The sequence below is a fragment of the Hordeum vulgare genome, chromosome 6H (genome assembly GCF_904849725.1).
Source record: "Hordeum vulgare subsp. vulgare chromosome 6H, MorexV3_pseudomolecules_assembly, whole genome shotgun sequence".
NCBI lineage: Eukaryota > Viridiplantae > Streptophyta > Magnoliopsida > Poales > Poaceae > Hordeum > Hordeum vulgare.
The window spans coordinates 234998308-235011545 of record NC_058523.1 but is presented as its reverse complement, the minus strand read 5'-3'; the positions used below and the strand labels follow the sequence as shown (position 1 = coordinate 235011545).

Here is a 13238-nt window from a genome sequence, read left to right as displayed (position 1 = left end):
CGGCGCGGGTGCCGGGCGCCGAAGCAGCCCCGACCCCCGAAAAGGGCGAGGTGGTAGTGTTCGAAGAACACTTCTTCCACGGCTTCGGCCTTCCGGCGAGCGACTTCTTCGCTCGCTTCCTCACCTTCTTCGGCCTGCAGCCGCATCACCTGGCGCCCAACGCCATCCTCCAGCTCACCGCCTTTGTCGTCCTGTGCGAGGGTTTCATGCGGATCGAACCCCGCTTGGACCTGTGGTGGAAGCTGTTCTTCTTCAAGCAGCAGTCTATGAAGATGGACAAGGCTGAGGCGACGGGGCATTCAGGCCCCAAGCCGATGACCCCTTGCGGCGCCGTGCTGGTGCGTCATCGAACTACGTCTGGCTTCCCGCAGATGCCGCTGCAGGACTCCGTCAAGATGTGGCAAAATGAGTTCTTTTATGTGAAGAACGTCCACTACAACAAATATGTCAACTAACGACCTTCAATATTAGTCACCGAATGGTCATTGATTTTCATTTGCGACCTTTTACGACCAAAAACAAACGGTCAAAAGCTGAGGGTCTCTAATGAACTATAACGACCTTTTTGCTGGATTGGTCGTAAGATTTTACGACCAAACGAAAGCATTGAATTTTTTTGGTCACTAGCAATCTGCCCACGCCACGTCAGATCTGACATGTCAAGCTGACGTGGCATAGAATCAGCCCGGTCCAATTTAATGTTTTCAATGGGTCGAGCCCATTAATCCAGCCCATTTAATGTTTTTTTCTCTTTATTTTGCTTAGCTGCATGGGCCTGGCCCAATAATCCAAAACATCTTAGCCTTTTTAATTTTGGATTGTGACCTTTTACTTTCTATTGATTTTGTTATTCATTTTACTTTTGTACTGGTCCCACTAATCAGATTGGTCCCACATGTCATCCTAATCTCAAAATTGGTCCCACGCATCAGAAATTTCAAAATATGTCAAACAACCATTATAACTTGAACCCCTTTGCCAGGTTACCATTTTCGAGGTATTCAAATCACATACAAAATCATTATTTTGAAGAATCCAAAGAGCAAATGGAATTCGTCCAAAACAACACTACATTAGTCTATTACAATCATTACATTATACTACAACCCAAATAAGCCTACTACTGCCTACAACTACAATACATAATATGCTACTCTTTGGTGATATGCTTCACAGCTTCGGACTTGGATTCGCACTTCACCTGTGCAAAAAATAAGAATGAACATATAAGAATAGAAATGCTTCACAATTTCGGACTTGCTGATATGCTAACAAAAGTATGAAACAATAGTTAACAAGTCTGAGTTGGAAAAGGTAGAAGTAATTTAGCTCATCTTGTTATGTCAAGAATAGAAATCACTTGTAGATGGCATCTGCAATTCTGCATATACCTAGAGGTAATTTAGGTCATATTTTTTTATGTCAATAATAGAAATCATATAGATTTTATTGAATAACATAGGAGAAAAAATGTTCACCAAATATGTATCACAAATTTGATGATGAAGCAAGACTAGATGAAGACATTTTCTAATTAATAAGCAATCAAATATATACATGCACCACTTCAAGAAATTCATGAGTTGGACAATGCATTAATAGCAAATATGACAAACTAATGTAATTTTAGTGTACAACCAGTGTCACATAGTGAATAGACAACTTGATTTAAAAATGTCGCACCCATCAGGTATTCACTTTGTACAAGCAGCATGTTACATTGAGGTTGGCTCTGCTCAAGCATATCTAAAACAGATTGAAGTCAGCGCCGTTGTGGTTCACATGTTTGAGCATAGAAATAATCAGGGCTAGGAAGTTACTAACTGTGAAAGCACAAGGGATGATGCATGGATAGACTCGACACTCAATTGAACAGATTGGGGGGCAACTGAACTAGTTACAAGACTTCTCAAACTATCTATGGTTGCATGGACTGGAACCAAAATACTTGGCACGTGCAACAAGAAAAAAATGTACAGTAAGAGGAAAAACTTGGGCAGATTGGGTGTTTTCTTCTACTAATATCCGTGACAACTTAGTGGAGATGCAGTGCGTTGTGGACTGTTTGTTGGCTGCTTCTTCAATGGTGTGGTATACAAGATGCTTGCAGCCTGAAACTGACAGACCATATGAGCCTTGGCCATTCTTTCAGCGAAACTCCCACGAGCGTCCTTGTGATCTTGACTGCACTGTTCGTAAGCTAGCTACTCGTTAGCACAGGAACACGAAATAGCAGTGCTCCATTTAATTCTAGGGAAGCAAGGGCATGGGCAAGTGCAAGCATGTGGATATGCAAAAGTATTTGTGAGACAACAAGGTGAGCTACAATCTGAATGGAAGAGTGTTGTGAGCTACAGTTTAAATGAGAGAGTATCTATGAGGCTCTCTGTTGAAAAGAAATGAGATCACCTGCTACTGCCAAATAGGTCGCAGAGGCCGAGCGCCAGGCAGCTTATTATCCCCTTGGTGGATATGGGCCTCGTGATTAAGTGTGTCAGGCTTTTCTAAATTATACGGGGCAATATACATATATGCGTGAATAGTGCAACCGTATGGGAGTTGCCCATTTGTCAGGCTCGAGTGAATGCAATGAAACTGCTGTTTAATGAGCGTGATGAATCACTGATTTGACAGCTCGAAATTAATATGTGATGAACTTATTGCTCACCCGTTCATGGCATCAAAAAGTATCAATTTTCTATTCGGTCACCTCATCATTGCATGCATTTCTCTGTTTATATAAAACCAATCCTTAAATTAGTGTGCAATTAGCTACTGTTCTGGAGCAAATAATTACTACTTCCTTCTGGAATTACTAGCCCCTCGCATTTTGGGTCATGTTTTGACAAATAACATTAAGCAATAAAATATTTGTTATATGTAGCATCAATAATATCATTAGAATTTAAATTTTCCATCTAAATACAAATTCAACAATATAATATTTTATGACATACATTAATATTTACTAATCAAAACTTGAAATAAATACAACGGAGACTAATAAACCTAGATGGAGGTAGTAAATAATTGTGCCTCTTTTAACAAAAAGTTCATTTAAGATGACCCCTATTTCTCCCTAAGAGGTAAGAGAAATATTTGGTTTGAACCATGAAGGATATATTTGACAACATAAAGTATTTTAATTATGGCAATTACTTGTTAAAAAGGAGTGTTTAAAGATATTTCCCACATACTTATTAATAAAAAATCATATTCGACCCATATGTATATGTTGTATCTAGCATATGAAGACAAATAATTATCATATTGTATAATGTTATACGTATCCATGTGATCCTAGAAAAATGTATACATACTACAAATGACATTATTATAATTTGTCTAGATTGCAACATATCAATAATCAGTACGTGTATTCGCATCATTCTAAGAGAGTCAGTAAAGAAAATAGATGCCCCGCAAAACAAAAGTAAATAAAATAGATGTACACAAGCCATGCTAGGAACATGTATGACCTAATTTCTTTGTAAGTAATATACTATACGCTCTCCATTAAATTGTTTTCTTGTCTAACGAAATAAAATGTGCAGGAACACTACTGGTACACATGTTTGTTTTGTTGAAGAAAAATACTGATGGTATTATGTTTGCTTTTTTGCTATCATCTTGGTAAATATTTGTTTATATATCAAATTCATCAAATTATTGTGCAATTAGCTGTTGCTTTTTTAGCAAACAATTAACATACGTGACTCTTTTCATAAAGAACAAAAGGTTAAGGTGCTAATTAGATATTATTTTTGGAACAAACTACTGTATTATGTGCTAATTAACATACGTGATTATGCTTCGCCCAGGTTCTACACATGTGCCTCCCGCATGGGCCTTGTCAGAAAATATGGTGGTAAACGGCTTTTCACGTGGCGGTGGAAAATGCAATACGCCTAACGGCACAAATCCTAAAGCTGGTTCGGCGGGCTGGATTCAGAGCTGCGTGCAGACCGGCCTCTGCAGTGCTTTATCGGTATTTAGAGTGGGTTTTCTCAGCAAGTACCTGAACCCGGTGGGCGATCCATCATACCATACTGCTCTGCAGTTGTGCATTTGGTGTGTGCATGACGACTCAGCTGCCTTACGGTGATAGTAGAACGACTGCATAAGAGTGCATATTGAGGAGCAGAAGAGAGAGATACATGTCAGAGGAGAGAATATTCGATGGAAACATGAAGAACGTGAATCAGTTGTACGTACCTGTACTACTCTAAGGAACTACTGCTGCCATCTTCCTGATTGTCTTATTCTTGCTGTCGATGCTGCACTAGGGGAGCTGGGAGCACACTGTCATCCACTACCTCCTCCTACAGAGATGCCTTCAAATCCGACGCGGGTCAGCGAGGGTCACGGCTAGGGGGGATGGAAGACGCCGGCAGCAGCATGCTCGGCTTTCAGTTCCGGCGCGGGTTCCAGCCTTGCATCTGGTGGCTTCTGCAGGGAGGGAGGGAGAGCGATTGAGAGCGGGATACTGAGAGAGAGAGAGAGAGAGGGGGGATAATAACTTACCATATCGGAAGCTCTTAGTGCTCGTACTGACGGACGTCTCCCATGGCCCAGCTCGACCATGACAAGCGAATAGGAGTCGGTGAGGGCCTCGAGGCAGCCCTTCTTATCCCGCGACGAGCGTCCATCGCTAGCCGACTCTTGTCTGCTCCGACCGCAAACCCTAACCCTAGCACAGAAGGAGGAGGGGGGATGCCATGGCCGCGCCTGGGCTGGTGGATCTAGGGGTGAAGGCGAGGGGAAGGGTAGAGGGTGGGTGGTGGAGACGAGGTCGACGGTGGGCGGCGGCGGCGGCGGCGGTGGTGGGAATCACGGGTTGGAGGGAGGGGAGACGAGACGAGCGAGACAGAGGTGGGGCGACAAGGTGTCTCGATCGGATCTGGAGCGTGGGAGAGATTTGTTAGAGTTTAATTAACATGTGTTAATTATGGGGGTAATCTCCCCTTCTAACTCTCATCTTCTCATCTCTCCCGAATAAATGCCTCTTCATTGCATCTGTTCTCCTTGTATATATATCCATATTCATCAAATGAAAGAAAAAAGGATTCATTCTAACACGTTATCAGCACCTAGTCTCGACCGAAAGCATTACGCCAAGAGAAGAAGGGCTGCACGACGCCTCGCGCCCTCGCATGTGGCCGTCTCCAACCCCTTGCAGTTGTCAACGCGGACACTGCTAGGTCGTCGCGCCCGCCGTCCCCGACGCCTGCCACTCCTCTGCATGCGCCAGCCGTGCCCCCAGGCGCCAAGCCGCGTCGCCTCCATCGCGGGCGCAACGTAACGGCGGCGCCAGGCCCGTGGTCGCCCGGCCTCGCCCAGCGCTCGGCCTCCCGGCCTCCGCTTCGCCACCCGCGCGCTTGCTCGACGTCGCCGCCTGGCCCGTGCCGGCGCCTCGGTCGCGCTCACGCGCATCAGCGCCCGGCCCGCGCGCCCGCCTGCGTCGTGGCCTTCAGCCTCATTGGTGTCCAATGGCTGGAGCACCGCATTCGGCCACGCCCCGCGCGCCACCCGCATCGGCTGGCCTCTGCGCCGCATCGCGGCCACGAGCGCCGCCTCCGTGCGCCGTGCCCCACGTCCGGCTGCCCTGTGCGACCGTGCGCCGCACGCCGCGCCCGGCATCGCCAAGCTGTGGCCGCCCGCACTCCGCCCATCGACCGCCCCGAGGCCTCGCCCTCGGCCGGCTACATTATGGCTCTCGCCCGGCCACCGCGCCGACTCGCCTTGCGCCCCGCTGCCCCTGGTCGTGGCCGTCAGAGATAAGCCGTGGTCGCCCCTGGCCACGCCATCTTGAGCCCGCCCGCGCCTGGCGGCGGCAGCGCTTGCCCGAGCCTGCCCGCACATAGTCGCGGCAGCGCTCACCCCCGCCCGCTCGTGCCCGCGTCTGGCCATGGCGGCGCTCGCACTTGCCCCCCGACGCTGTGGTCGGCAGCGCCAGGATCTAGCCACCGCGCTGCAGAACGCGGCCACCGCGCTGCAGAACGCGGCCACCGCGTCGCGCCCGTCCGCCAAGCCGCTTGCGCTGCGCCACGAGGCTCGTCCCGTGGCAGCGGCGGCGCACGGCCCCAGCCTCGACGGCTTCCCAACGCGGCCTCCCGCAAAACAGCCGCAAGCATGGCCGCAGCGGTGACAATCTTCGGCCTCCAACGCGAGGTACGACAGCGCTTCCTCCGGATCGGGGTGGATGCGGCTCCAACCTAGGGCCCAGCGCGCAGCGGCGCACGGCGGCGACGGTTATCACGGATGGACCAAGCCTAACTATGGGAGAGAAAAAGGAAGATAACCTTATCTCTTCGGCTGTTTTCGCATCAGCCCTTGTGGTTTTTCATAATCACGAATGAGTTTCTGCAATTTTTCCCACAATCACGATTGAGTTTCAAATTCAAGAATTATGTGGCTGCTAATGCTTAACATGTTGATTTGCGATTGAGAATTTTATTCTTTCGCAAAACAATCTCATTGCGATCGAGATTAATTTTCTCTCGCAAAATATTAATTCACCTCGCTGAATTATCTTGCAACTTGCTACAAGATCATCTCATTTAATTTGAGGTCTATACAATTCAAGTTTTGCACTTGAGCATCAAGTTTGCAACATCATTACTATTCATTGCAATAGTAGTATATATCTGTTGAGCACTGAGATGTATTCCAGATCTCAAGTTGACGTAATATATGTTCACGTTTATCACGTGTCGAGATTAATTATGTCCATTTGCAATTGAAATTTTAATCTCTTGCAAAGATAATATGAGTACCTATGCAGTACTATTATTTCGTTGAATACGAGATATTCCGGAATATTTCTATGGTGTATCTAATTTCATGTTAAACACATGTTGAGATTAATACGTCTTTTTGCAATTGAGATTTTCAATTTCTTGCAAATAGAATCAATTCATCTTCATTGAGCCTTTGGCTTGATACAAGCAAGAATTGATGTGCAAAATCTGAAGTGTTGTTTTTCAAATTGATGTTTTTGGGATCATAAGGTAGTGTGTAGATCTACTGCTTTGCAGATTATCACCACTACTGATAAAGCCTACATTTTGTCGTTTCGATATTATGTTTGCTTTACAAAGTGCTCTCCCACACATTTTACTAATTCATGACATAAGGCATTATGAGTAAGTATCTACTGATTTCATCAGATTATACTCTCACTGCTGCGAGATCTACTCCATTTTGGAGATTATCTTCAAGGTGTCATATTTAGCAATTTGAGATTCACACTGATGGTTTCAAGATAATTTCTTGGAATACCCATTGATTTTGTTAAGTTCATTACAACATCAACCATGATGGTCTTTAATTTACTAACCGTAAATTGATTATCTCTGGTTTACCCATAGCGGTAAAATATGGCTATAGAATTTGAGACACTCGCCCTCAATGGCCACCATTGCCCTATCTGGGCCATAGACATCATGATCGCTCTTGTCTCTCGTAGGATAAAGTGTGCAATCCAGGCCTCTGGTAAGGATCACACCACTAACAGAAAAATGGTGTCTTATATACCATAAGGCATTAGATTCAGATCTTAGCATCTGGGTATTATGTATTAGCAGTTCCTGGGACACAATGAACTCAAGGGAAAAGGCTTGAAGCTCACTTCAACCTTCAACCTGACATCACTAATGATGACGGGACCCTATGGGCATGGAGAACGTGTGGTTGATTATGCCTCAACTGACATGTTTGGAGACTATGAGTAGTCTCTCAATCTCTTGAGTGCTCAATATTTATTTATGTCCATTTATGATGTTGTATCAACAACATAAGTATTGTTCTCATCATATATTGTATATCACAATATATTGTATCAGCACTTTGGTACAAATACATTTATATGTATTATATATATCTGATTGTGATTTTCATATTGAGAATCTTCATGTCTATATATAGATTTCTACGGGCGTTAATCCAATGAAAAATGATATGTGCCTTGTGGACATATGCACCACAAACTATATACTCAGGGAAGTCCAATGTTTTTCACTCTCGTTGAGAGAAAGGAGATACTTTAAAATCGCTAGACGCGATGAGGTATTTGTTGGCTCAACTCGAGCCATATTTACTATCCCTCTGGGTACTCGAGTAATGTCAGGATGCTTTATTGCTTCTTGGTTTAACTCGTACCCTACTAAACTATAGAGATATCCGTCAAAACAGTTTCCATAGAGAAACTTATGATGACAATAAAGAGAAATGACTTCTCTTTACCATATGCAACGGATATGGCAAGCACATTCTCTATGTATCATCTGGATTGTACTACACATACTACACAGCCCGTAGCACATGTTGCGCCCAAGACAGTTCCCCAAAATGTCTTGTACATGACAAACTTGGCATACTCGCCTTGGTCATCGAGATATTGGGTTGAAACCGGAACTATCGGCAATTTCAATAGTTTATGATTATTATGATGCTAAATTCTAACAATATTGGATTTTACGTGTACTACAAGTGACACAGGGAAGCTAATTTTAAGGCTCACGCACCTTAAAATCTACGCTGAACCACCCAGACTCCTTGAACGCATCAAGTCGAGGTGAGTGGCTCTTCCCATCCATTGACTAGACCATTCAGGTATTCCATGGTTTTAAAAGACATATCTAATACGATTGTCTCAAGTGTGATTTATCCACATGAAACCATTGGCTCATTATCCTGACATCGATTTCAAGCAAATCGAATGGATAACATTGCAGAATTCTCCTTGAGTGCCTTCTCTATGATCCTTGGATTGAAGGTTAGCAATTTGTCCTATTTGTCTAGACTCAAAATGGTTTGGAAGAATCTTATCCAAAGAATTAAGCTCATTGCATGATCTTTACTTTGGAATTGCAACTTACCAACTTTACGTTGGAGTCATGCAGTTTTACACGCTCATGAGAGAACTGCATAATATTATTCCCCTCTATCTTTGATACGTGGAAATCTACCAAGCATTTCCCATCTGCGATAATTCGGTTGCATACCAATATCACCACCCGGCATACATCATTGGCCCCTCAACATATAGTTGGGATCTATGTGAGGAATAACTGTATTACCGTCAATACCTCAAACCCCTCACATGGGGAGTTATTCAAGGCTAGTATGCTGATTCAATGAGGAATATTTCCAGGCATTAGGGGGAGAATTCAAGTACCATTAAGAATGCCAGGAAATTAGTGGAATGTTCAACACATTTTTGCCTCAAATCCATGTACTCAAAGATCTGAACCATGCGTTCAGAAGATTTGCAGCACATTGCAAACAACCTGCCAGATTCATTTACTGACTATAAAGGTGTCACCCAATCCTACAATCCTGTAAAAGTACACCTGAAAGAGTGGAGGTACCAACAAAACCACTCCACTCCCCGTTCGATGCAACAGGAGGAGTTGTATGGCAAAAGTACATTAGGATTCAGCTTCTTGCAAGCAAGGATATTAAGGCCTATGAATCAGTAAATGCAAGTCAACTTTCCGTTAACAGACACCTAATGGGTAGCATACCCAGTGGATGGGAAACCTCCACCAACCCAGGTCATAGTGCACACAATGACCGGGACATCGGAATACCCGACTCAATCGCATTGGGAAATCGCGAGCAGTCACCATGGGTAACGATATTTCCATCAACTATATATTGATATATAGATTCTGGAGAAACATATAACCGGAAGTCTACAAGTGTCGACACATATTTCTCAACTAGATTGCAAAATCCTTTCAAATGATTTAGATCCAAAGACCATGGCCATGGCATAGTGTGAACAACACTCGTACTGAACTCAAGCAAAGGTTATAATCTAGGTAGAAATGATCTTGCTCAGTAGTGAGAAGGTATTCATAAGAAATACCTACACCAGTTTTCTTCTGGAAACAGAATTGAGAACAACGAGGTGGTGAAACATAGAGCAAGTATTGTAGCACAAGGGTTCACGCAGATACCCAACTATTCTCCAGAGGTGGAATATCTTTCCGATAATTTATATCATTGGCAGTACATAATCATCTATCTTTGCAGTTGGATGTAGTGATCACATATCCATGTGGTTCACTAGATTCAGACATATATGATTGATTCCCGATGAAATCTCACTTCTGAATTGAAATGCAAAATGCAACATACATTGTGAAAAAATCAGTAAGTCACCATACGACTTATTGTTGTCGGTACATATGGTACAACCGACGTAGTGAGTTCCTTATGCATAAGAATTACTCCTACAATGATGATTATCCATGTTTGTATGTGTGCAATGACGACACATGTAATCATCTAAATGACGGAGTATAAAATGAAGGATTTGGGAAAACCAAAATACCGCTCGTTGCTACAACTTGAGCACCTTCATTTATACACTATGGTTTACTATGTTGTCTATATCCATAATATATTAGGGAAATTCATTATGGACAAATATTATCCATCCATAGCTCTCATGGTAGTTCATTCTCTAGACATAGACCAAGAGATGATGGAAATGAGATATTGGGACTCAATGTTCCATAATGCCATTGGATCCACCAAACACAATTGGTTGGTACTCAAGAATATCTTTCGATATCTCCAAGGCATCAAACATCCTGTCCTGGGTTTTCAGTTTCACAGAAATGTGAGCACCGGTATTATTGGATACATCGATCAGATCCCCACTATGTCAGATCGTAGACAAGCTTAGTGTTCATACTAGGTGTGGTAGCCCTCTCATGAAGAGTCTTAAAAACAGACCTCATGGCTACATCCACCAACCATTATCTCAAAGATAATGTTGCTTGTGTTGCCCGGATGCAAACAAGTTACGTAATAAGCAATATCGCTATATTGCATTTCTTGCAAATCAAATCATGTGACTGATTTGGTCACAGAATCTCTACCAACTTTTACATTCCAGAAACATGTTCATGGAATTGGTATGTGACGACCGGCTTCGAAGTTTGCAAGAATCAGGGGGAGTATCTTCCTGAATTGTTCCTATTCAATGCATCATATTATACTCTTTTTCCCTCCATGAGTTTACTATATAGGTTCTCATGAAGGTTTTTAACGAGGTAATATCAAACACAAGATCATATATCATACTTTCAGTTTTCCCCACCGGGGTTTTTAGGAAAGTATATACGACATATTTATTGTTCTCTTGATTCTATGAGTTTTCTCGTATTGAGGTAAAGGAGACAATAACCATATATGTTGCGACATTTTCTCCTTATTTTTCCCACTGGGGTTTGAAGGAGTTTTGGCAACATATCAAACACTATACTCCTCATATTTTTCCCACAGGGTTTTTGGAGGAGCCTCTAGTCAAGATGATGATTCTGAATGGACAAGGATAGATTAGGGGGAGTGTTAGAGTTTAATTAACATGTGTTAATTATGGGGTAATCTCCCCTTGTAACTGCCATCTCTCCCGAATAGATGCCTCTTCATTGCATCTCTTCTCCTTGTATATATATCCATATTCATCTAATGAAAGAAAAGAGGATTCATTCTAACAAGATTGAAAGGGTGGGTGGGTGCTTAGGGTTTCGTTTCTGTAGGGAAGCTTCGCCGTTGGATGGGCGCGTGATGGATGGATGGACTCCATGTCATTGATCCATGACACAACCAATTCCACCAATCAGAATAAAGCATATGCAATTGTATGTTTCATATTGTTTTACTTCTACTTTATCGTATGATAAAATCCAAAAATGATCTCTTGGAGTAGACAAGCTTGCATCTTGGAATTACAAACAATGTTGCCAAAGCGACTTTTCATTTTCTTTACACAAAAAATCAATTTTTCATTTTTTGAGTGCCCAAAATGAGTTTTTTGTGAAGGACCTACCAAATATTTGTTGCAAAATTGTACCAAATCATTTTTCTAAAATTTTAAGTCTTACTAAATGTACAATTGATCAAATGGTTTCGTGTCAAAAGCTTTTGATCCACCTCTCGTGAAAAGGTCAAAATTCCTATGATTCAGTTGGAAGCAGGTCAAATTTGAACTACAACTGCTTGATAGATTGCTCTTTAATTTTTCGAAAAATCATTTCTAGATACATAATTATCTATTTAATCATAGAAACACCAAATGTTTTCCAAGATTCAACCACTAGCTAGGAACGGTCATTCCCGCCGTTTTGACCACGTTTTGAATTGGGCAGGAAAAATAAAAAAAAATGAAAAACATTAACATTATGTCATTACATGTTATAGAGTTATCGGAAAATATAATAAACTTGTAATACTACAATTACTTTAAAAAATATTCTAAAAAAATGAGCTATCACGTGTGAAGATTCATGGCTTTCAAGCCAAATGATCAATCTTATGGCCACATGCATGGCATAGTTTGTTAAAATGATATAATATTATGCACAAGGGTGCGTATTGGAATGACAAACAATGTTGATTAAGGAAGTTTTCATTTTCCTTCTACGGAAAATTCATTTTCCATTTTTCAAGTGCCCAAAATGAGTTTTTTGTAAAGAACCTACCATATATTTGTTTCAAAATTAGACCAAATGATTTTTATACAATACTAGGCTATATTTAATGTACAATTGACAAAATGTTGGGTGTTAGCAGCTTTTATCCACCTCTCGTGAAAAAGACAAATTTCTGCCGATTGAGTTGGAAGCGGGTTAAATTTGAACTGCATCCGCATCATAGTTTGCTATTTTTTTAATTATTTATAGGTAGATAGGTATCTATTTAATCAGAGAAACACCCAAAGTTTTCCAAGATCCAACCACTAGGTAGGAACGGTCATACCCGCTGTTTTGATCGCATTTTGAAATGGCCATGAAAAAAAAAATGGAAAACATTTGCATTGTGTCATTATATGTGACAAAGTTACCAGGAAAAATAATAAACTTGTAATACTACAATTATTTTTAAAAAGTGTTCTTAGAAATGGGCTATCATGTGTGAAGATTCATGGTTTTTCAAGCCAAATGATCAATCTTATGGTCACATTCATGACATAGTTTGTTGAAATGATATAATATTATGCACAAGGGTGCATATTGGAATGGCAAACAATGTTAATTAAGGAAGTTTTCATTTTCCTTTTATGAAAAATTCATTTTCCATTTTTCAAGTGCCCAAAATGAGTTTTTTGTGAAGGACCTACCATATATTTGTTTCAAAATTGGACCAAATAATTTTTCTAAAATACTAGGCCATATTTAATTTACAATTGAAAAAATGGTTGGGTGTTAAAAGATTTTATC

The 13238-nt window shown here is 41.9% G+C and overlaps 1 long non-coding RNA gene across 1 annotated transcript; it reads right to left on the bottom strand.

The window, feature by feature from the left end:
• Positions 1-1000: 1000 nt before the first annotated feature.
• Positions 1001-4106, bottom strand: LOC123403137. Its single transcript, XR_006611410.1, has 2 exons — positions 4019-4106; positions 1001-1201 (listed from the first exon to the last, which is right to left on the bottom strand). It is a non-coding gene; the product is annotated as an uncharacterized LOC123403137 (long non-coding RNA).
• Positions 4107-13238: the final 9132 nt, after the last annotated feature.